A 21562-nucleotide genomic window follows, 5' to 3' on the forward strand; every position below is an offset into this window, starting at 1 on the left:
TTATGAATAATATATTGCTCAATTATTTATTTACAAAAAAATAATCAATATCATTTAATATCAATAAGAATGTGCACACTATGTTAATAAGAATGTACACACGATGTTTGTAGAAGTGGAAATATTTTCTTAGAATACTACATTTGGAATTTATAAATTTTTTTTGACTTCGAAGAGGTTAGTACATAATATTAATGAAATGAGATCAAACTTAGCCTTAGAATTAAAGCAGAAAAACATGATTAACAAAATATTAGAGCAATATACGTCAATTGACAGTAGATTTGAAAATATCTATAACAGCTGAACTTTCAGCATCAGTCAATTTTCCCCGCCCATTTACAATATTACTCAAATGTCTATCGAGTGTTTCTTGTGAAGGGTCCGATTAAAAGATAAATTATTTTGTGAAGGGTCCGTTTTTATGTAAAGATATTTTGTGAAAGGTCCGTTAACGCAGCGGTTCTTAACCTATGGGTCGCGACCCAAAATTGGGTCGCGAAGCATATTTCTTGGGTCGCGCTGAGTCGAACCAAAAAAGTTAGTAATACACCAAATAATAAGTAATACCAACACCTCCTAGAAGAAGTCATTGTGGCTTACTCAGCCTAATTTTGACTTTTTTTTGGGTCGCGACATGAACATATTTCTCAAATTTGGGTCGCGGCTTAAAAAGGTTAAGAACCACTGCGTTAACGTACCCAAATTTCTTTTAAACAGACCCCTGCTGCTGTTACAAAAGCATAACGGTATATTTCCCCTCCTTTAAAAATATCATGGCTAAAACAAAAACGAGATAAATTTTCAAAGTTCAAGGTAAATATATTAATTTTGATACTGAAAACTAGAAAACTATAAATTAAATGTGGGATTACAATAAATAATTTATCAAGATTAAGCATATTAAATTTAAAAAAAAGAAAAAGGAATACATGTTAATCAACACAAAGAATTTTTTAAAACAGTTGAACCTCTATTAACTGAGGTTTCTGTTAACCGAGCCAATAACAAAGTCTCAGCCTTGAAAAAGACCACAATTTTTACCGAAAACACTCAACTTCCATGAAATGTTTGAAACCTTCACATGTCAACAGCGGCGAGCAATGCTTTGTTTCTAGTGACCCCCTATTGAACACCAAGTGTTACAATGGGTTACTTTTGCAATGAAAGGTAACAGCAGCATATTTTGAGAAATAATAATGTAAAATTAACAAAATAATTTTATATTTAAAAAATACAATAATTTCTTGAGAATTGTGTTATTTTTGAAAATACATCTTTTAGTTTAATTTAAAAAATATTTTATTTACTTTCTAAAACATATTACTAGCAGTTGATTTCCTTTTTAAATTTGTTGAGCTGTGAAATATAACTTAATATATGTTTATTTTTATCATTTTAAAAACATTCTGCTTTTTTTTTTTTATATTTCAAAATACATAAAATTTGTGAGCAAAGCGAGTTTCTATACACAGTTTCTATTAACCGAGATTTCCGATATCTGAGATAGCAATTAGCTTGGATAATCGAGGTTTTACCGTATCTTATTTGGAGACCATGAAAGAAATTCATTAGCAGTTTAAAATGTCCTTCCATCTATATTAATTTTTAAGAAATATATAACTTGTTCGTTTTAAAATATTAAAGAAAAGATTTTTTCTTTCCTACATGGTGATAGCTTTACAGTATTCTGCTTAGGAGTTTACTAATATTATAACATTAAGGTCAAAAATTAGTTCTTGTTAGTTAATATACAAACTGATATCAAATTCGTTAAAAAAGAAAATTAATTAAAAATAAAATATCTAAAATTATTAAAAAACACATAGCTTTAAAAAAATGGATTAAGCAATATTTTTTAGATGTCATCTTCGAACAAAATATTCGATAAACTGAAAAAACATTAGCATAACTAACTAGATATAAGTGTAAAAAATTATTTAGAAAGATAAGATAACAAAATTTTAAATAATTATATAATAGGTTATACAGATTTTAGAATTCAATATAAAAACTAAAATAAATAATATGAAAACAGTTATTTCTTAAGAAATTTCACCACTGGTGAAATCATAGGAAATCTTAGTAAGAAAAATATGTATGTAGGAGCATACCTATTGATTGCTATCACTTTTTGCATTCAAGAAATTATAAACTCTAATTTAATGATAAAAAAAATTTATAAACTTCTTCATCGTCTTATTTTATGAAATTTTGATGCTTACAGACTAAATCTTAATTGAATAAAAACCAAAATTATAAACTATATCATTCTGAGCAATAAAAACGCTGTATATATATTGGTAATATAATTTTTGCTAATATAGATCTAGATTCTTTACACAGATTTGGATTATTGAGCATTAGTCTATCCAATTTTGTTTGACAGTAGATTTAAAAATATAAATAACTCTCTAAATATTAGTTATTTAAGCATTTTTGGATAGAATATCGTTACATAGGAAGAAAACTAAAATCTTTTACAAAGCTACGTAAAAGTGTTATTGTGCATGATTGAGAATTTGGTAGAAAAAAAGAAGGTACTAGTTAGGGGTAGTTAAATATCTCATTAACGAGATTTTGCATAATTTTAGATTAGGAGAACTCTAAGAAAATTTTGTTGGAATATAAGTTATTCAGTCGTGGAAATCCACGAATCAGCAGTTTTGAGATTCACGGAATCCTGCGAATTAGCAGAAGAATCAAAAGATTGTATAATCTTACCCATTCATGAATAATTGGTCCAGTCAGTTCTAAAATGGATTCATTGTTAAGATCACCCTGAAAAGAGAAAAAATTTTCTATTTATAAATATATATAAATATACATATATAAATATATACAATCAATACTTGAGGTAACAACCCCTTTTATCTAAACAAAAATTTGCGATATAACCTGACGTTGTCAAATTGTGAGTGCACAAAAATACCATAAACAGGATCCGCGCTAAGGACTTCAACAAAACATCATATATACAAAACAGCGTAGATTGTAACAGCACAGAGACAAAAAAAAAATTTTATTATTTAAGTTTCTGTAATTAAGTTAAATATCTGTAAAATTTTTAAGTAAACACCCATTTAAGGAGAGTTTACCTATCATTTAAGTCAAAATAGGAGCTTTTCAGCTCCATTTATTTGTTTTCTATTTTACATATTCTTACATTCAATTTAATAGCGAGTTTACTTAAAATCTGATGCGTGTTTTTCTCTTCATTGTAATTTTCGTGTCAATATCTTCGCAATCATTCAATTAGTAATTGGAAAAACTACATTATTTTTGTAGTTTACGACACTTACAATTACTTTGTTACAAATATTAACAACAACTACTTTTTTTTAAATGTAGTGACTACTTCCCCCTATGGCAGAATTTCTTCGTGTTTTCTGCGTCATACTCTCCAGTTGAAATATCTTTCTCGTAGATACTTTTAATAATAACAAGTATACATGTTACTAATTTAGAGTAACAGAAGCGTCAAAAAAAAGAATTCCGGTTAAAATAAAATAAAATTATTTTTAACTTAATATGTAATATTTTTTTATTCTAATATTACGGGCGATATTATCTCATTTTGTAGGGGAGAAACACACTAACTATTTCTTTTTTTCCCATTTTGTATATCCTCATCACATTAAAAATAAATAATAAAAAATCGCTTAATCCGTAGATGTAATTACCAAAACGGAGAATGATTGAAGGCGAAATCACGCGAATCGGACTCTTCAAAAAGGGGATTACTAAATGCGCATTTTCATTTTGAGATTCAGCTGTTGCAGTAAACATAAAATTAAAAATATAGGATTTTAAAAACTGTGTTGAAATTCATAAGTAATAATTGCATTAAAAATAGAACGAAAATTTCTGCAGAAAAGAAAACCAAATTTTTTACTACATATTATTATTTATTTTTTATTATTCTCAAATGAGCATAAGCTTTTATGAGCATAATCATCAGTATATTTTTCCATTCCAATGCACGAGAAAGGCATCTTTTAAATGTAATTTTGAAGAAAAGATAAAATCTTTGGAAAATTTCTGCAGAAAAGAAAACCAAAATTTTTTACTTTCAGTAGAAAAAATCGTTCTGCAATCATTCTGCGACAATGTCTTTGCGTTGCCACGGGGTTACACCCCTACTCAAAGGAACTGACTTCGCTAGAGAAATCATTTAACAAATCAAACCTGCAAAATTTACACTGCTGGCAAAATGAATTTAAACATTATGTTCGAAATGGTTAAGAATAAAAAAATTGGCTAATATTAAACATTAAGAACTATTTAGAAATATTTATCCATACTTACATGAGCCAGTTTGTTATTCTAAAACATTATTTTTGAATTTGTTCATTTGATTTATGCCTTTCTCGACATCGAATATTTAACTTAAATAATAAGAAACTATTAAATACTCGAAATTTCGTAATTGTTTAACGCTCTTATATTTCCTCTAATAAAATAAGTTTCCTTCCTTTGAAATATCATCATTGATTTATGATAAATTATCTGTTATTGATAATGGTTAGCCCAAATATTAGTTATGCGTAACTCTAAAGACGCAATTCTTGTTAACTCACTGTGAAGGAAAGGACAAAAGAAAGGAATTAATGAGGAAAGTTTTTCCCTTGTTGTTTGACATTTGATGAAAAATTTAAATTATTTTTATTTAAGACTATGGAAATTTTCCCCTTTAGATTATGGAATTTCAATAATCCTTGTCTTTTTCTATGAAATTTCTAATTTCTCTGACTTTAACTTCTCAATCTTCTTAATGGAATTTCAAATTTTTTTTATTTTATAGAAATCCAAGTATGGAATAGTAATAGGCACTTAAATCAAAGAAAGTTAAAAGATTTTTCAATTAATTTTAAAAGGAGGTTCTGAATAATATTAAACTCAAAATTTAAGAACAAAAAAAAAGTTTTAAACTGATTTTTATAAATGGCTCTCTTTATTATGTATTTAAGTTTTCCAGCAAGCAATAATCTGCGCAAAAAGTCTATTTAAATGGGTAATTTTCTAAAATGTACAAAAACCAGAAGAATTCTTACTATACCAGTAGAAACTGGCAAAATCCAGTATAGTTGGCAGCCATGCATTTCAAATTCCAACTTGTTTTTAGGGAATTTCAAATTTTCAATTTAAACTGTCTTCCTTAGATAGGTAGCTTTCTTCAGATTAGGTTTTTAAAAAAAATTACTAACACCTATTTAGACTTTAAAAAATAAATAAACGAAATATACTAGACTTACAACATTCAGCAAGCCCAGTAAGAGACGAGACTGGCTTAAGAAGGCGTTCATGACACTTGACATATCAATGTGCAGAACGTAGGATAAAGATGAATTCTCAGGCAAAGAAGGGTCATGAAGCCTCCCCACTGGGAGCAAAAGAAAAGCATTGGAAGGAAGAGCCTTTCCTGAAATATACGTAATATGTAATAACTTCATATACATCAGATACCTTTAACAAGATATATATATAGCTACCAACGTGGACAGGAAAAAATCCAGTTGACCTTACAAAACAATATAAATTTCATGTCAACTGCTGTATAACATACTAAATATTTTACACATAGGGAATTTTAGGGATTTTCATTGTGATCGAAATGCAAAACCTGTTGTATTAGTAATATTTATTTAAATATTTTAGCAAGGAAGAGCGTAAAAAGCAATGAAGAATGTAAAAATTGTATTTCAATAGGGATTTTTCTTTAGGAAACTTACTCAATTTTAAGGAATTTTTTAAAATATACGAAAACCAGAAGAATTTTTATTGAAACAATCGACCACGATAAACTAATAAAATCCAGTAGTCTACTGATAAATCCAGAAGAGTGGGCAGTAATGAAAATGTGATGCAAAAATTAGAAAGGAGCATGTTTATATCGAAGATAATGCAGGTTCAGGTGACAAAGAAAGGACAGTTACGTCTAATAGTACAATGCTTAAATATTTAGAAACGGTATCCTATTATTTCAAAGACCCTATTATAAGATTTTATTTAAGGGTCACAATATTTCTGTTTATATGACAAATGGCTACACCCAACTGGCGTTTTAAATTATACCTATTTGAAAAAAAAAACAAATAACTCTGCACACAAAAATATTGCTTTTTCAGAAAAAAATCATATTATAAAAATCAAGTTGTTATGGTAAAGAAATTATTATAATTCAATACATACCAGCCAACATTGGAAAAATAAAATAGCAGAAATTTTACTAGCGACATTGTTTAGGCTATGCTTAAAGTTTTGATACATCATGCATAATGAAGTAAGTCAAAGAGAGAAAATCAAAATTGGAAATAATAATTGGAATTGGAAGCACTTACATTTAAATAATTTAAAAATAGGCATATAAATCTTAATCTAAAGATAATTTCTTTAAACCATTATGCATAATTACTTAAACTATTAACACTCAGCATTTTTCGAGGGGAAAAAAATCTTTAAATGGGACAGTTTCACTAAAATAAGAAATTTTTACAACAAATAATTGAAATAGACATTGAAATTATTGAATTTGAATCTCAATAACTGATTACTGATACTGACAATTCTAAGATTGGTTATTTTTCAGGCATGATACAAGAATTTTCTAGGCTTTTGTAAAAAATATGCAATCTTTCCCGACTATTCCCTGCTTTTTAAAATAAATTTCCCTGAGAATGCCAGGTTATCCCAGACCCGAGGGAACCTTGATATCATAAACCTGTTCTTAATAGATGAGCAGAATACGGATAATGATATGCAGAATTATTCAAAATATTATTACAAAGATTGAAACATTTATTATTTACCATTCAAGAGACCAGTACAGCAATTGAACAGGGCTTCACTCAATTCTCTCTCTATTAAAAAATCAGAAGGACGCCTGTTTTGGGAGTACAACTTAACGTTAAATTTTGTTTTGTTGTGCAAAAACTAAACAATTTAAAAACTTGAAATTACGCTGGTGAATACAGGTAAATGTACAAGGGGTATGAGAAAAGAAGAAAAAAAATTAGCATTCGAAAATTAGTTTTCGAATGTTTAACTTGTTGGAAAAAATACTATGTGGGCCGCTCTACAGTATACTGAAAAGGCCATACTTGCATGAGCAGTGTATTTTTTTTTTTAAATACCAATTCGTTGAAAGTTATTGCAATTTTAAATGGTTTTTTATCTTCCTTTTTTGGTTTAAGTTACATTTTGTTCTGCTGCACAAAACTCTGTAATGTAATGTATTGTGACAATGTCGCCGTGTCGCTGCGACTAGGGTATTATTTATACATTTTATCTGTGTTTAGGTTGGTAGGTATATGAAATTGTTTAAAAAAAATAGAATTAATTAAAAAACATCTAATTTTCCTTCATTCTTTTTTTTTTCAAAATAAAAAGCACAAATCTAGAGACTCACCCTCACTGTCTGATATCCTGAGTAGAGACTGATTTCTAGAAGGGATTTCTACAGAACAAAGTTCACGTCGGGTTGGAGAGACGCATCCGAACCTTTAAAAGGAAAATACAAAATCCATTATAGTTTGATCTATGGTGAGAAAAATGTGTATGTAGGAGTATATTTATTTATTTAAGAACACTTTTTGCATTTAAGAAATTATAAACTCTAGTTTTATGACAAAAAATTTATGCATCTCTTTATTTTCTCATTTTATGAAATTTTGATACTTACATACTAAATCATAATTGAATGAAAATCAAAATTATAAACTATATCATTATCAGCAATAAAAACGCTGTATCTATTTTAGTAATATAATTTTATAACAATACTGCTAATATAGATCTAGATACTTTGCACAGATTTGGATAATTGAATATTAAAAAAAAGAAAATCCGTTACTTTGGGAAAACGATGTAAAAAAAATTTTAAATTATTTTTTTTATTATTTGTCATGAATATTGAATTTAAGTGACAAATTATATTTTTAATTATGAGGAAACCGGAGACGAAACTTATTCTTTTCGCTCAGCAATGCTTTGAAATTGAATGAATACGCGTATCACAATATTTGATTTTTTAAACGCGTGAATACGAATAGGAATATTCACTTTTTAAACGGTGCGAAAAAAATATCCCTTTTGTCACAAATTAGAAGAAAAACTGCCAAAAAATCATTAGCTTATTATGTACCACAATATACGAGGAAATAGTGGCCTAAATATTCAAAAAGTCACCACTTTTCAAAAAAAAAGTTTTTAGACACTTTTTTTTGCTCAAAATAGTCACCCAAAAACAAAATAGGTAGCAAGTATAGTTTGTCTACGGTAAGAACTCCCCCGCCACAAAATCTGAGGCCATCTGCTGCTATGGAAACAAGAATAGCACATCTGGAACAAGATAACTCTCTTCACTCTAGGGGCTAACACAATAGACTGGAGACAAAGATTCCCTTTTTCTCACCCACCACAGCCAAAAACCTGTCCTAAACAGTGACCCCCACACTCCTACTTGGAATAGTAATACCATAGTCACCGACACGGGTTCAGACGAATGGCTACTTTAGACAAACAACAAATCTAATAGATATTTAGTAAGTCAAATAAGCAAGATCAAATAAAAAGATAATACCAAGTTTATCTTCAATGGGGTTGACCAGAGATGGTTGTTCAGACTGAAGAACAAATTCTTTTTCAGCATTCATGGGAAGGTGAGCTGAAATGGGGAGGAAAGTAATGAACAAAACCTAAAAAAAAATAACGATCATTTGAATCAGGCTTCCAACAAATCAAGACACAAAAAACAATTTTTTGAGTTTTCAATGTGTAAATGTAAGAAAGAATTTTAAACAAAAAATTATTAATTCAAAATTATTAGTTACCACTCCCATGCAAAGTTTGCAAGGTTTAGGACTGAATGGATTCATCTAGAGTTTAAACCATCCTATAGAAGAAAAAAAAAATTTTTTAAATTATGTCACAATTTTAAAAAAAATATTGCGAAAAATAAAAGGCTAATTTTTGAACAAGAAACAAAATGAAGAGAAGTTTTTGTTTTATCAAAAAAGTTTGCTAATATTGCATTATTTATCCTTATGCAAAAACATAATTTATCAGTATTAAAAGCATATTTATTCATATTCAAAGAATAAGGTATTCAATTTCGTTGTTCTATGAATTGTGGAGCTTCAAAACTTATAAATATTTTCATATTATATTTATAGTAATATTAATATTTATATTATATTATTTTCTCTTAGTAAGTTAAAGCAAATTGTATAAAAAATATCAAATATTTATTAATATGTGTAATTATTATGTGTGCAATGGTTACATCTATAGAATTTTTACCTTTTACCAAAGTTCAAAGTTTTAGACACTTTAAGAGTTTAAGTCAGTAAAACCAATGTCTTCTGTCCAAAACGAGTTTAACCCTAACATTGCTCTCAGGCTGACTGTGGAAACACTGTTGCCAGATTAGGGGTTTTCCCCCTAAATTTAGGGGGATTTTTTATCTTCAGTGGGTATTCTAGGGGAATTGGTTTTTAGGCGTTTGTTTTAGGGTTATTTGTGATTTTTACTAGTTTTGATTTGGTTACCTTCTAATATCAAATTCTATAACTAAATGTGTGAGATGGTAATATGAAAATCAACATGTTAAACCAAAACAAAAAGATTAAGATATAATTTTAGACCTTTACCCCTTTGTTGAATGTAGTTGGTTATTACTTAGGTCGATCAACCAGTACGTTTGGAGAATTTGAATTCGAATTATTTCAAATTTTTAACGCTCATGGTTTAAAACTAATGCCAAAGGATAAAGAAAAAAAGAAGTACGTACAAGAAAGATTGGGAACACGAAAAGCTTAAAGGTTTAAGGATAAGGCTTAAGGGTAAAGGTTTAAAGGTTTAAGGGTAAAGGATTTTGTATCTACTTCTTCTGTGTTAAAAATGTTTAACAGCGAAAACATATACGAATCAGAAAGCATTGACGAAAATATGTTGGATATTTTATCAAAAATTTAAGCATAATGTTAGAATTAAAATATTAAAAAAGACTATATCGTTGATAATAAAATATTTCTGAAAAAATGTGCAAAGACAAAAAGCATTGAAAAAAAATATCTTAAATATTTTAGTAGAAATTTAAGACAATGTAACGATTGAAATATAAAAAATATTAATTTGTTGATAATAAAATATTAAAAAGTGTTAAAGCTACGTGTTCTATACATTATTTAACCTTTGAACTATTTTTTAATAATATTAAGTTAAAAATTTTGGGTTTTTTTAAAAATTTTTAAGGGATTTTACAATGCCATCTGGGGGTGAATGGTTATCAGCATCTGGCAACACTGTGTGGAAATATGAAGCAAAATTGTGGCAGAAAGTTTGGATAAAATATGCACACATGATGCAACAGACGGATATATATCCGAGCAATACTAAAATCTAGATATGTCGCTATATGTCTCCAAAAAATTAAGACATATGTAGTAGATAAAAACGGAATTCAATAATGCTCTAGATCAAAGACTCAATTAAAGATCTTTTTACGTAACTGTAAATATAATGTAAATACCCCAACAAGAAATTAAATGGTTGGACGGGTATATTCCTGACTTCTGACCTTTATAATCGCAACATCTTTCAACTTATCAATAATTAAAGGAGATACTTTCATATAATAGAAGATATTTTCATATTGAAGATATTCATTGAGGAGATATTGTTATACTTATTTACTCAAAGATCAGAGAAAATAATTTGATTTAGCAAAGCATTAAGTAAATCTTCAATATACTTCAGGTATTCTAAATCAAGATTAGCACATTTAGAAAGAAATGGAACATATACCTGACATTTGACCTTTATATATTCACAACATCTTTCAATTCATCAATAACATTCTTCATATATCCTGAAAAGAGAATTGATTATTTTTTATGCAATATATGATGATGAATCAAATGTTTTAAATACAGTAAAGAAATATTTTAAGCACTATAATATTTGATAATTTATATATATTTGATAAAACATGTAATAATTAAACTTTCAACATCCAAATCAAGTTTTAACCAATTAACAAAGCACAAACAGGATGCATAGTCAGATTTTTTAACTAAAGTGCCTTTTAACTACTTTTTAAGCACTCAAGAAATATTTTTAATTATTTTCCAAAAGAAAAAAAAATCATAATTAGGATTTGTGCAGCAATAGAAATTTTTTTTTCTATCTTTTAAAGTTCTTAATTTATAAACATAAAATCAATAAAATTCAAAAACTTATGCTCATGATAAAATAACTAGTTTCCAATAAATAATGCAGAAAAAATTGCGAAAATCATGCATTTTTTTGTAATTTAGAGCGATAAAATCGATACGGCAATGAAAAAATCTCTTTTTAAGAGATAGAAAATTAAGCACTCTTCACAAACTGCGAGTAAAAAAGGCACCTTTAAGGGCTTTCAAGAAAAGTAAATTAAAAATAAGCACCTTTAAGCACTTTTTCAAAACGCTACACACCCTTATAGAAGTAGGTAGGTACTTTATTTGCGTCACACTAGAGCTGCTCAGTGAGCTATTGGCGACGGTCCAGAAAACATCCCTGAGGATGATCGGCAGAAATGGCACCGCAACTTTGATCTTCCGCAGAGGGGATGATTCCCCTGCTATGGTATCCAGACGAAATGTGTGCAAAATTGAGCCCAAAGTATAAAGGAGTAAACTATTATTTTAAAAAGAAAAAATACGTGGTCCAAAAGGAAATCAGCTATTTTTGACCCAGAAATCGTGCAAAATTGAAAACATAACGTTTGCCTAGTATGGGAAAACATTCGCTCTTAAAATGGTGGACAGCCCAACCACCAATAAAATGTTATGAGCAAAAAAGTAATTTTTTTCTTCATAGAAACCGCAGGCTTGAATTTTGCCACCTAACTTAAGATTATTGTTGAAAACCATTATCCCTACAAAACGTTTCCCCTCACTAAGAATATTTCGTGGCCAAAACAAGTTTTAGCTACTTTTTGCCTTTATCTCAAAACCGTTATCCCACAGAAGAGAAATGTAACCACACGTAATTCGGGCAAAAAGTTTCGTTAGTCACTAGTTAAATGCCACAATTAGTTAAGCACAATATGGAATCACAAGTTTGAATATTGCTTTTAAACGCTAGCCTGGTATAAACAAATCTTAAACCTAACATATTTATTTGTCTAGTAACCACAAGAAACTCAGACGAAGTTTTTTTTTCCCATAGAAACTGATTTGATTTTGGGCACCAATTTTTAGACCGTAATGGAAAATCGTTGTCAAAGTTAGCCCAAGAAAAATTTTCCTTATTTAACCAAAACTTTTTTTTTAGCTAAATCGCTTAAAGATATGATCAAAACAAGTTTCATATATCTTTTGATTTTAAAACCATAATTTGCTTGCAAGCATTAGCCCAATACTCAACGAATACTTTCTTTAGTTTACAAACAAAACAAAGTGACAGAAACAAATTTCAGTTAGCATTTGCTATGAAAGTTTGAATATCTCGTTCAAGCCATGATAGAAAATCGTTACATCTACGATAAAATTTCCATTGCCCGTTAACCAAAATAAGTTAGGATCAAAAGAATTTTTAGAAAATTTTCGACACAGAGACTCACAAATTTGAATTCTAAATATTGTTATAAATTGTCAGCGAAAAATTTTAAATAGCCTTGCCGAAGACGAAAATTTTAAATTAACTAAAATTTTTAAGCACGACAAAAAAACAAGAGAAAAACAGTTAGAATTCCAGTTTTTGGAGACTCACAAGAAAATCGTTAGCAGACGCAAAACTATCAAAAGTTTTCGTTAGCGAGCTCGAAAAAAAAAAGTACAGCCAGCACCACTTAAAGGAATGCCATTGATTCCAGCCAACTATATTCAAATAAACAGCAAAAAAAGTTTAAACGAGAAATATCTTTGAGCGAACTTTTGAAAAGTTCAAATATTGCTTCAATATAAATAGACTATGTTAACTAATCGTTATCTCAGTCACCAAAAAGAGTTATGGCAAAAACTCAATGACGTATGAAAAAACAGCTTGAAACATGCCAAATAAGTTAGGTTACCACATTTTAGCACATTATAGGAAATCTCTACCATACGTTAGCCTAAAAAGCTTTTCGTTACTTAAATCACCAAAAAAGAGTTATGAATGTGAAAAATGTGCATTCAAAATAACATTTTATTCGTTCAGGAAGGATCGATCACATTACAGACGAGGTGGTTTGATCGTATGAGCTGGAATAAGCATAGGTGGATGTCCTGACCTGCATCTCAATCAAAAAGGCCATTTGACTGCTCGAAGGTTAGCAGAAGAGATCCTGAGAGCCCATGTCGTATGTTATGCTGCAGCTATCAGTAATTTCTTTCTTTTAATACAAAATAATGCCAGACCACATACAGTTCGTCTGGTGGAGAACTTTCTTGAAGTTGAAGCAATGCAGCGTATAGAGCGGCCAGCATGCTCTATTGATCTTAATCCAATCAAGCATGCTTGGTGTAGGGGAGCTAGTTTCTTTTCCTCGGCAGTTAGTAGTTTAATGACCGATTTTTTGAAATTTAAAGCAGCGTATTGGACTTAGGATCTAAGGACCGGTTGTGCAGTTAAAATAACCTAATTTGACATCAGCAGGTAATTGAGCAGTATTGAGTGCAAATATTTTCTCTACCTTTTTTTATTGTGATATGGCTCCTGTCTGTAACATCTTAGTTTGATAGGCCTTCCAGGATTTCTTCGATTGGGAGGAATTGAAGAGTTTTATCAGAAATTACACACTTATAAACTTTTAATGTATTATGAGGTGTGAATATTATAGATATGTTGCCTAAATTATTTGTTTTAAAGAATGAAGTGTTAATGATTTCCTATAATTTTTATTGGAATATAAAACATTTTATAAACAGAAAGAAAATTGTTCTGAAGTTTGAGAATTGTTCTAAAAAGTAAAGGGTAAAAGTACTTCAGGCAAAAGTAACGAGTAAAAAGCTTTGATTTTATAAAGAACAAAACAAAGAAAGTAACGATTTCAAAGAACATTTAAAGTAAATCGAAAATACAAAATAACCTGAAATTTTATTCTACAAATATAAAAAAAAAATATAACTTTAATTTAAAGTGAACTAAATTTTCATTAAAAAGTGTAAAACTTTAAAATGCATGAAAATATTACAAACTTCATTGAAATAGTAAATATTAAAAATATCCAGAAATCGGAATTTCAGGGTTGAATATAAAAATATCAATACTACCAAGTATTTAAAAATTGTTTTTATTATAGAAATTTGTAGTAATAAAATGATTTGTAGAACAAATTTAATAAAATATTGCAACTTTTGTTTGAAGAAGTAATTAAAAAATATATTCTTATACATAGGTGTCTTTTGAAAACCATTAAATTAAAAATTCTAATTAGCATTTTAAAAGTTAGAAGAAAGTAATTTTAGAATTTTTAATTTAGTATATTGATATTCTGTTTCAAAATCACTCAATCAAAAATTGAGCACAAAAGTTATACACATGATTAATGAAATAAATGTTTCTAACTATATAGAAAAAAAAATCTAAGGATGGGTGTCGTAGTTTTCCATTGCTGTCGGTACTTTTTTATAACTTGACAGAGCTTTTATAACTAACTAAACTTGATCAGGTCCAACTAAGTGCTGCCCGTATTATCACAGGTTTGAAACAGAGTTGTCCATCAGCCAACATTGTACGTTATGAAGCTAACCTTTTGCCTCTCCATACCAGAAGACAAGCCAGCCTGGTAAAATATTATAACTAGCTCCTCAGCTTTGGACGACATAACAAGACTTCCGACTACCTCAGTAATTGAATTTTCTTCCAAAGGCTCAGGAAAAATACTTCATATAGCCAGATTGTTTTTCAAAACTTCCGATAATGTAGAGCCGCTCTCCCTTCGCAGTTCTTTGAACCCTTCTGAAGATATTCCAGAAGTTTTCTTCCATTTCAACCTTCCCGCTGTCAATAAGAAGGAAAGCAACTGGCTCTTGAAATTATTCGCTCTATTCCAAAACAAGACACAAAATTTTTCACTGACGGTAGCAAAATCGATAGTCATGCTGGTAGTGGAGTGCACATAGAGATTCCTGATGATAAATTTGCTCTCTATCAGCGTAACCCAGGCTGCTGAAGTGAACTTCTTGCTATCAACAGGGGTCAGGAATTTGTTATGCAAAATGACCTTTGTTTTAAAGACCTTTGGATACTCTCTGATAGCCGCAGCTCCCTGCAACATCGCAACAACTGGACCCAAATGAGCGACAAAACCAGTATTTCCATCCTAAGCAAACTAAAACTCTTGTCCCATCAACATAATATTCACCTGCAGTGGATTCTTTCTCACGTCTGTCTCTATGGTAACGAAAGTCGCTGTATCGGCCTGCCGATACAGGCGTTAAATCGATATGTCGCGATATATCGATTTATAGCCCAGTCCTATTCACTACTATATCAGATGAAACAATGTAGCGACAACTTAGCTGATTTAATGAAACACAGTTAAATTGCAATGGTTAGGAAAATGATGCTGTTTTTTTTAAGGGACAAAAACACAATTTTGAAATAATCATCAATCTTTCTTAGAAATTAAACTAAAGGAAAGAAACTGTTATTTGAAAAAGTAATCATTTTTTGAAGCAGCAAAATAATAAAAAATTTAAGAAGCTTTTGATAATACTGATTATGACAATTACCAATGAAGTATAACTGCCTATTTTGGTTCATTTTTTAATCATTAAATAAAACAGTGATTGTAAAAAATATTAATAGCGATTACTCTTCTTGCACCCCCCCCCCTCAAAAAAAAGAATTAAACTTTCTTATGAAACTTTTTTTTAAAATATGGAAGCACTCAACGCTTTTGTTTAAATTGTATTGCAAGGAACATTTCGAAAAAAATCAAAAGGGCGATTAAAATTTTGAAAACAGCTATTGTTTTTACTATTTCTATAAATTTATACAATGTGCAAAATAAAAAATGAACATCCTGAATAACGTATGATCTAATGATCGAATTTTTTTTTCTGGATTCCTAGCACTCAATCCTAATAGCTTGTGTCTTAACCTATAAAATTTAATTTACGGAACATAATTCAGGCTAAAAAATAATATCTGATAAATATTTATTATTTTATTAAGTAATAACCGAAAAAAACATGATTTCTGAGGTATAAAAAGACCTTACATAATTTTAAAGTATCTAATTTTAAATAATCAATAAATTAATTTGATAACTTTAATTTATCAAACTTCAATACAAAATTCGAACATAATCGTTCGAATAGTTTTTGAGAAATCAAATTTTGAATATACGATCCAAGATATAATATTACGAAGAATAGATTTTGAAGAGTATTTCGGTGACTAAATGTAAAACCAATATGAAAGTTTGATGATGCGTTTCTTCCTAAACTTTCTAGAAAAAAGAAATAGCGATAAAGCGGGAAATCTATTAATTTATGAATGAAGCAAAAATAAATTCTTCTTAGCCTAATTAACAGGGCCATTGGTATATATGTAATAAACACTAACTTACTTAATATTTTCACAAGAAATTTCAATGCATAGAACGAAAAATTTGAAATTTCAACATTAGTTGCTGTTTTCATTAAGATAATTTCAATAGCAATAAAATGGCACTATTTGATTGCATTTATTTTTGATTTTCCAATGCCCATACTTAAAATTTATTTGTCATAAAGGCTTGATAGAGTGCAATTTTCGTGCCCAATCCAAACATCTCTTCTTGCAGCGCTAAAAATGTGTTTTTTTTTTGGGGGGGGGGGGAACAGTTTTTGAGGATGGCTGAAGATCTTTAATTGGCGAAAGTTCTTGAAAATAAGTTCACACTTTTGGCCGACTATTGGAGGAAAACGCTTTGAATCTAATTTGCTTTAGGCCATTAGCATGGCTAACGTTAGCAAATGGTAAACTAATTCTCATTTTATAGCCGTAACTGTTTAAGAGGGATCAAGGGAAAAAGGTTATTGGAATGCTAACGATTTTTGACAAAGATCTTGAAGCGTTAAAATTTGAATTCCGAATATCAATTTCTTGCAGTGCAAAAAACGTGTTTTTTTGGGGGGGGTGGAAACAGTTTTTGAGGATGGCTGAAGATCTTTAATTGACGAAAGTTTTTGAAAATAAGTTCACACTTTTGGCCGACTATTGGAGGAAAACGCTTTGAATCTAATTTGCGTTAGGCTATTAGAATGACTAACGTTAACTAATGGTAAACTAATTCTTATTTTATAACCGTAACTCTTTAAGAGGGATCAAGGGTAAAAGGGTATTGGAACGCTAACGTTTTCTGACAAAGATCTTGAAGCGTTAAAATTTGAATTCCGAGTATCAATTTCTTGCAGTGCAAAAAACTTGTTTTTTTTTGGGGGGGGGGGAACAGTTTTTGAGGATGGCTGAAGATCTTTAATTGTGAAAGTTTTTGAAAATAAGTTCGCACTTTTGGACGACTATTGGAGGAAAACGCTTTGAATCTAATTTGCGTTAGGCTATTAGAATGGCTAACGTTAACTAATGGTAAACTAATTCTTATTTTATAGCCGTAACTCTTTAAGAGGGATCAAAGGTATTGGAACGCTAACGATTTCTGACGAAGATCTTGAAGCGTAAAAATTTGAATTCCGAGTATCATTTCTTGCAGTGATAAAAACGTGTTATTTGGGGGGGACAGTTTTTAAGGATGGCTGAAGATCTTAAATTGACGAAAGTTTTTAAAAATAAATTCACACTTATGGCCGACTATTGTAGGAAAACGGAATCCAATTTGCGTTAGGCTATTAGAATGGCTACCGTTATTTTATTTATAATAATTTTTTTCTCTATTCAACGTTGTGCAGTATTTATAAATAGGCTGCATTTTTTATTCGCTGAAAGTATTAAATTACAAAGGATACAACTTAAAATTTTTTCTCTTTAAATTAATCAAATGTAATTATTTTCTGAGTTCGTGATAATATATCTGATTTTAACCAATTATATTTAATTTAGAATATGCGGGGGAGGGGATATTATATATACATATAGATAGATATAATTTATTTTAATGAAACGATTAAAAACTGACTTTACCAGTTTACATTACTTACCTTTAAGAATCAAAACGGTAGAAATTTGCAGACATTCTCTGACTTCAATAATTCAATTTTGCTGCTAAAAAATAATATATGTTAATAAAAAAATATTATATAGCATCATTCGTGAAAAGTTACATAAAACCCCATAACAAATCAATACCTCTGGGGGTACTGAATAAGGAGATTGATCGTTCAGGTCATGACAAATTACGATCTATTGATGGATGAATGGTTCCGCCCTGTAAAACTGGCTGTGACGTGTATTAGTGGCTTAATTTATATTCTTGGCTTTAGATCACGCCACTGAAAAACAGGAAACGCACCCTCTCAAAAATCAAGTGATTTGAAGAATTAAAGTTAAATGTAAGGGGAGAAATTGATGATGTTTTTAGTTATACCTTAGTTTAGTTATGGCAACAGAAAACTAATCCCTTCACAAAAATCAAATTCGTGAAAATACAAAACCACATTTAAGTAGCAATTCTGCTTATACGCGCATCAATTTAATCAAATGCGGGAGCAGAAAAAAAAATCACGCTTTTTTTCCCGTAATAAAAAATATATAAGTACATAAAAAAAAGTTGTAATACAATACAGACCTTGGTAGCATAAAAAATAATACTGGTAAAATCTTCAGTCGACCAGCTAATTATTTGAAGAAAAAAAAATGATAAGGAACAAAGCCCAACTAAATAGAATACATCGATTTACCTATTAATAGGCCTACTTTTGTTCTTTTAATACAGTTTAGACAAAAAGGCAAAAAGAATTTCGTCTGTAAGCAAAATATTTTTCAGATAAAAGTTTATCTGTCGACAGGCTTACTAGGGTAGAGCATTCCTGGATAACTTTGGAGGGGCAGACTGCCCTCAACCCGCTCGCTATGCCCATTTTTGGGGGCAAGTTCATCACTCCAAATTAAACATTTTTTATGAATATTTTAAAAATAATTTAAATTAAAAGCTAAATTTTTTTAACCACGTATTTATTGGGTGGAGGGTAGGATTAATAACGATTATTCACAATGGCCAAACAACATTCTAAGAGGATTAACAAACATTTTACAATGGAATGTTTAGATTTGGATCGTTTCATGATTAGAAAAAGCTTGTTTTGGTTGAAATTTTTTTTCGGGGGGGGGGGGGTTGAAAAATTTGAATTTAAATTTTAACTTTAGGGGTCTTAAAAGGGTTCACTGCGAAAGTATGGAAACATTTTATGATTTCAATCAGTTCTAAACACACAGAAAATAAAATTCCTTTCCATCTGCATTATTAAAAAAAAAAGCTATGAGCGGTTCTTAGCAAAGAGATTATTTTCTTTAGAACAAAAACATTTTGGTGTTCCCACGTTATTTGAATCCCTCTGGATATAGTTCTATTGAAAACGAATTTTTAAAAACAAATTTTAATTGTAAAATTCAATTTTACAATTAAAATTGTTTGTTTAATTGTAAAGTTCAAAGTTTTAGCGGCAGCCAAAGTCTCCTCAATTTCGACGGTCGAATTTGGCTGAAATGTGTTTTTAAATATACGTTTTTAACGGTAGGCCAGACGACTTTCGGTGGGTTAATTTTAGTCTCTTTCTGGTGGGATGACAGACAAATTTTTTTAAGTTAAGTGCTATCGTTATGAGAAATACTTAGTTATAATTTTAGGTTGGTTAACGAGAAGTTTAGATAAAACTGTATATATAGCTCATTAAATTTGTTTTCGTGGGGGGGGAAGCTCAAATACAATAAATTGGCTTCAATTTTTCTTCTCAATTCAAACGTTTTCAGAGGAGTGTTAAGAAAAATAAAGGTTTTGGTAAGCTACCGATAATCAACAATGAATGATCTAAGCTTAAGCGCTAAGGTTTCATAAATTTGTTTTTACCGTACCTTTTGTTTGGGGGGGGGGGGAGTGGGGTCTAGTGGAGGGTTTCTGCTTTAATGATTATCTATGATGAACTAATATTTTGTCTCAAAATTCAGTGTCAACTATACACTTTTCATTTAATGCTTAGAAGGAATTAGCGAAACATTTAAGTTAGAAGTTTTATTTCTATCACCTATGCAATTTTTTGGGGTGGTAAAAGAAGCACTTCCTTATTATTAGTATCTAATGGTTCGTACAAAGGGAAAGAGCTTATTTAGATTTGGTAAGCATATCGGGGGAAGAGAAATTTTAAATTAAGTTAAATTTGGTTGGAATAAAAAGGTTTAAAAAGTATATTAATGAAATATTATCAATTATTTGTCTGTGGGATAACTTGGTATATAAACTAATGGTAAACTAATTCTTATTTTATAGCCGTAACTGTTTAAACGGGATCAAGGGAAAAGGGTATTGGAACACTAAGGATTTCCGACAAAGATCTTGAAGCGTTAAAATTTGAATTCATAGTATCAATTTCTTGCAATGCTAAAAACAAGTTTTGGAGGAGGAAAAGTAGTTTTTGAGGATGGCTGAAGATCTGAAATTGGCGAAAGTTTTTGAAAATAAGTTCACACTTTTGGCCGACTATTGGAGGAAAACGCTTTGAATCTAATTTGCGTTAGGCTATTAGAATGGCTAACATTAAGTAGCAAAATAAGATAGGTTTCTTGCTGAAAAAAAGCTGGTTTTTCTTTTGAGTGACGGTGAGTTAAACAATCTCCTTATATTTCTAGCGAACTGTGCAACTAGGATTGAGGTAAAAAAGTTTTTATGGAAGCTAACAGTTATATGAGACTAATTTTTTGTGAAAAAAATGGAATTGGAAGAGTTTTACCAGAAAAACTTGTTAAAATGGTAATTGTTCATTTGTCTTAAGTTCCGACCCCTGCCAGTTTTGCAAATTCGTGATTGTTGCACTTTCAGTAAATCCATAACTACACTGATGGAAACAATTAAAAAGAGGAAAATTTTATTTAAAAAAAATTTGGAAACATCTATACGCGAATGAGGGATCAGATGTGGGCCGGGATAACCCGATTGGTAGGATGTTGGATTAAGGTTGTTTTTTTTTTTAAATTTGATAATTTGTTTCAAATAAATAAAGGTTTTTAATTCGTTTAGCACTTAAGTTTAGTTAATTGGGGTTAAAACTTGGTTTGAGTGAAACTTTCATTTTGGGGTGTAATGATGAAAGTATAGATGTACTCTATTTTATTTACTCTCTGCAAACATTTCTAAACAAATTTGTATATTTACGGATTAAAACTTGTTCTTGTTATTAATTTTTATTTATCATAATTTTTTCTCTATTTAATGTTGAGCAGTATTTATAAATATGTTGCATTTTCTCTTGGCTGAAGGTATTAAATATACAAAGGATACCACTTAATAATCCTTCGCTTTAAATTAATCAAATGCTCAAATTTTCTGAGTTCCTGATAATATATCTGGTCAAAATAATATCTGATTTTAACCTGATTTTTAGAATATGCATTTTTTGGGGGAGGGGATATATACATTACATATATATTACATATA

At 29.6% G+C, this 21562-nt stretch overlaps 1 protein-coding gene and 1 long non-coding RNA gene across 2 annotated transcripts in view; both read right to left on the reverse strand.

Annotated features, from left to right (window-relative positions):
• Window positions 1-18382, reverse strand: part of LOC147816761 (disco-interacting protein 2 homolog B-like) — a 39460-nt gene extending 21078 nt beyond the window's left edge. The window contains exon 1 of the mRNA XM_087149458.1: window positions 18117-18382. The gene's annotated coding sequence lies outside the window, so the exon portion shown is untranslated. The remainder of the gene's footprint in view (window positions 1-18116) is intronic.
• LOC147816762 (uncharacterized) lies at window positions 8204-10869 on the reverse strand. Its single transcript, XR_015428498.1, has 3 exons — window positions 10807-10869; window positions 8832-8893; window positions 8204-8696 (listed from the first exon to the last, which is right to left on the reverse strand). It is a non-coding gene; the product is annotated as an uncharacterized LOC147816762 (long non-coding RNA).
• Window positions 18383-21562: the final 3180 nt, after the last annotated feature.

The sequence above is a fragment of the Parasteatoda tepidariorum genome, chromosome 1 (assembly GCF_982258835.1).
Source record: "Parasteatoda tepidariorum strain Cologne lab strain chromosome 1, Ptep-v5.0, whole genome shotgun sequence".
Lineage (NCBI taxonomy): Eukaryota > Metazoa > Arthropoda > Arachnida > Araneae > Theridiidae > Parasteatoda > Parasteatoda tepidariorum.